The following is a 4,494-nucleotide window of genomic DNA, read 5'->3' as shown; positions in this document are numbered from 1 at the left end:
TACCAATTTGATTTGAAACTGTCTCATTGCTATTTGTCTCTCAATAAAATTATGGAAAAACAAAAAAGAAAAATAAAAAAGTAAATATATAATCCCCCATCACAAATTTTGATTATACTATGTATCCTTTTGCAGAATGTAGGAAGAAATAAGAATAAGTCACAAGATTAGAAACACTGATTAACTCCAACTCTGGAGTCACAATGCTGAAAAACTGTACTGTTTTCTAATTCAGAGCTTAAGAATCCTGTCAAAATATTCTCTGGGAATAAGAAGGGTCTTGCAGATCCACCTGTGCTTCATACCATTCTCCAGAGGGCCATAGATATTAAAAGGGTCCCTATTCTAACCAGTGGGTTTGCACTGGGACTTTTTGACTTCTCTCCACTTATTTAAGTGATTGACTCTAAGTGGAATAAAACCAAACAAAGTGGTATACTTGCACAAACCTAGATTTAGATCAATTAAATATTTAAACTTTAAAAATCAAATAATGCAAGAAGGAAAGTTAATTAAAAAAAAAAAAGAAAGAAAAGTCTAGGGCCAGTCAAATAGCTCAGCGGAGTAAAGTGCCTGCAAGCAGGCACAGGGGCTAGGTATTAGATCCCCTGGCCTGCCATGCTAGTCTAGCCCCTGAGGCGCACTGAGACTGCAATTGAGATTGGGCGTGGTGGCGTGCACCTGTAATCCCTGCTCTTGGGAGGCTGTAAACAGGCAGATCACTATGAGTCCGATCTAGTAGTGAGAACCTGAACATCCTGTAGACCCTTCCCTTAAAAAAATACAAAACATAAAAATAAATAAAAAACCAAAAATCTGGCAGCAGAGAAAATCTGATTGTATAAAATAAAATTATATAAAAACTACATATCTGTTAAAGTTAAAAGCAACAGAAAGTCTTCTCCCTCCACTGGAAAAGAGCCTACCATTAACCAAATCAGATGAAAATCTTGGAATATATGAAACTTAGGAAAAAAATTTTGCCAGCTAATCCTCAGACTGAGGACCAATTTGTGGAATACCGTATATGTCAAACACAAAAATACCTAGATCTCCTAAATAAAAAAAAATCATAATAAAAAATGAGCCATAAACACTTCCCAGAAAAAGAATGTAAATGGTCAATTAGTACATGAAAAAATGTTCAATATTTTTGGCCACTAGAGAAATACAACTAAAAACAACATTCCATCTTAGAGTCTGTCTTATTCCAGAAAGAATGGCTATCAAGAAGAATTCAAAGAATAACAAATGCTGCTGAGGATGAGGAGAAAGTAGAAGCTTTCTATAGCCCTGTAGGAACATTAGCTAGTACAGCTACTATGGAAATAAATATGGAGAGTCCCCGTTGGGTTCAACACATGTTTTAAAATTTCTAGGTATCTACCCATAAGAGTTAAAGACATCATTTTGCAGAGATACATGTACACCTATGTTTACAGGAGCACAACTCATAATAGTTACATGTTAGAAAAGGCCTATATCTCTATCAGTAGATGTATATATAGAGAAAATGTGGTATTTGTACACAAAGGAGTACTACTCAGCAGTACAGGATAAGTTTGAGTCATTTGCAGGAAAATGGACAATTCTTAAGACCATAATACTTAGTGAAATAACTAGTGAAATCAGCCACAGAGCTTAAATGTTACTTAGTTTCTCTTATATGAGAAACACAATGTATACATAATTAAAGAGCAATATAAAAGGTAATGGGAGGCTGGGGAGATAGCTTAGCAGTCTAAGTTCCTGCCTAGCAAGCACAATGACCCGAGTTTGATCCCTGCCATGCCAGCCCAAAACCCTAGCATGAAATACCTCCCAGCTCTGCGGAGGCTAGGACAGGAGGATCACTTCAAGTCTGAACTCTGCAGGGAGACTTGTACCAAATACATAAACAAAACAAAAAATTTTTTTTAAGTAGATAAAAGATGACAGTAAGTTTACCAAAAGAAAATGCAGAATATTCAGTCTACTTATAATGGCAGAAAATCAAACTAAATCAACAATAAATTTTCACTTAGACGACAAAGACCAGAAAGTTTGATGACACAGTGAGAGAGTGAGGAAACAAGAAAATCATGTATTGCTCTGCGGGATAATTGGTACAGTCTCTGTGAAGAACAATGATCAATATCTATCAAATAAAAATGCACAACGTTTGCCTCAATAATTCTAGTTCTAGGAGTTATTACATCTGGACATAAAATGACTTAATTATAACAATAGTTTTGTTCAGAATAACAAAATACTGGAAGCAAGTTAAATATATTTGCGAAGACAGCCAAAGAAAATATCCTATGTTATACAATGAAATATGACATGGCTGTTAAAATAAATGAGGCAAAAAATAAATAAATAAATAAATAAATAAATAAATAAATAAATAAATGAGGCAAGGGCTGGCCAAATAGCTCAGCGGGATTAAAGCTCCTGCTTAGGCAGACACAAGGACTGTGGTCTGACCTCTAGCGTGCTGTGCTGAGAGGGGGATTGGGACTGGGTGTGATGATGCGCACCTGTAATCCCACCGCTTGGGAGGCTGAAAGCAGGAGATTCACTATGAGTCCATTCTGTGTAGTGAGACCCTATAGACCCTGTACTAAATACACAACTAATAAATAAATAAATAAGGCAGGTATATATGTACATTCAAAAGATATTGTGAAGTGAAACAAAGCAAAGTACAGAAATCATGCGTATAATTAACAGCAAGCAAGTTTATTTGTGTCTGCACTTACAATGCCCACACTATTTTAGGGAGCATAAACCAGAGGAGTGACACTGGTTGATTTTGAAGAAGATTATCTGCCTGAAATACAAAGGAAGTCTTCTTTAAATTTCCTCTTTTTTAACCTATTTGAATTTTACACTATCATAAATATGCATGACTATTTAAAATAATTTTAAATATTTTTAAAGTATGTCTAAAGCTAATTTTACATTTCTGATTCACTGTCCTCCATTTATACCTATACACATTCATTTAAATAACGTTAAATCTGAACATTTCCAAAAAATAACAATGAATATTATCAAGATGTTCACCAACCTTTTGCCTTACTGGCTGTTGAGACTTTAAAATAATGTTTGTCGTTGATCTGTATTTTTTTTAAAGACTCATTTATTTATTTATTTATTTATTTGCGGTACTGGGTATTGCTCTGTATTTTTTATTTTTAACTGCATTCTTCAAATTATTCTTTCATCAAAGAAAGGAAGAAAGCTAACTTTTCAATTATCTTCCTTTCTTTCTCTTCTATGGAAAGACCTTTAAAGAAAATAAAAGACCCCAGATCCTGAAGAGGTTAGGAGAAGGAAAAATAACGCACAAAGTTTTTTTTGTTTTTTTTTTAAAGCGACGTTAGAACCATTTACAGGGAAACCAAAACTATTTGCAAGGAAAATTTCCAAACTGCTGTACGCACAAGCCCCCTGGTTTTTCTACAGGAATTACTTCTACAGTTTACATACCCCTTCTGCCTCGTCCACTCCCGAGAAACGGAACAAGGAAGCACGTAGCTTGCAAGTGGAAGTAAGCTGTGTCAGTGGGAAGCAGAAGAAAAGTGTATTTTTCATTTAAAACCTTCACGACCAGACCTGGCGACGGTGGAAAGAACGACAGAGAGAAGCGGGCAGAAGCGGGGCGCGCAGCCCTGCCGGGTGGTCTCGCTCGCCGCTCCTGCGCCGGCCGGGTCTTCCGCGCGGGCTCCGCGAGCCGCTGCGCTCCGTGCAGGCTCCGCCCCGCGGCCGCACCTTCTGGGGGCGGGGCCAGGAGGACCGAACCTCTTTCTAGGAAGGAAAAGTATTAGAGGACGCCAATGAGCGCGGAAGACTTTTAGTCATTCCACGTAAGTCTGAGCGTCTTTCTACAAGAAGGAAGTGCAATTCGGCCGCACAGCAACTTGAAATTCAACTGTTAGTCATTGAGGCAACAAAAGAACATGCATAGCGATAATTCATGGATTGCAGCTGAAGGCGAACTGACCGCAGAAACAAAACTATAAATTATATTAGACTAGCTGTAAATTATACTCTGGGGAGGCACGTATGTAGCGGTTAACAACGGAGACGTTGGGAACCATACTTGCGGAGTTCAAATCCCAACTCAGGCACTTTTTTACCTTATGATCAGTTTTGGATTTTGCTTAAACTTCTCTATTTTGTATTCTTCATAGTACTGTACATTTAATACTAGAGGCTTAATGGCAACTGATTGGATAAAGTAATAATAGTGAAATCTGACACTAGTTCCAACCTACATAATTTCCAAGGGACTCTCTTGATGACAGACAAGAATCTTACATATAAACATGAAGTAGAGACCCAGTCCTAGCCCAGGTCCGGTGAGTGTGCAGAGAGCTTCCTGCTACCCTGCGCCTGCTGGACCAGTCCCAGCCCAGGCGCAGAGTGGGCCAGACCCTCTCCCAGCCCCTTGGGCCGCCCCCCACCACTCCGCAGTGCTTCCCCCACCCCGCCCGCTGAGTAGGATTT

The 4,494-nt window shown here is 38.3% G+C and overlaps 2 protein-coding genes across 3 annotated transcripts in view; one reads left to right on the top strand and one right to left on the bottom strand.

The window, feature by feature from the left end:
- Nucleotides 1-3,725, bottom strand: part of CUNH4orf33 (chromosome unknown C4orf33 homolog) — a 45,001-nt gene extending 41,276 nt beyond the window's left edge. The window contains exon 1 of the mRNA XM_004635022.2: nucleotides 3,475-3,725. The gene's annotated coding sequence lies outside the window, so the exon portion shown is untranslated. The remainder of the gene's footprint in view (nucleotides 1-3,474) is intronic.
- Nucleotides 1-4,494, top strand: part of Sclt1 (sodium channel and clathrin linker 1) — a 262,327-nt gene that overhangs the window by 7,645 nt on the left and 250,188 nt on the right. The gene's annotated exons all lie outside the window — the stretch shown is intronic.

This window comes from Octodon degus, unplaced genomic scaffold (genome assembly GCF_000260255.1).
Source record: "Octodon degus isolate 3935 unplaced genomic scaffold, OctDeg1.0 scaffold00068, whole genome shotgun sequence".
In the NCBI taxonomy this organism is placed as follows: domain Eukaryota; kingdom Metazoa; phylum Chordata; class Mammalia; order Rodentia; family Octodontidae; genus Octodon; species Octodon degus.
The sequence above is the reverse complement of the archived record's forward strand: the minus strand, read 5'-3'. Positions and strand labels throughout refer to the sequence as shown.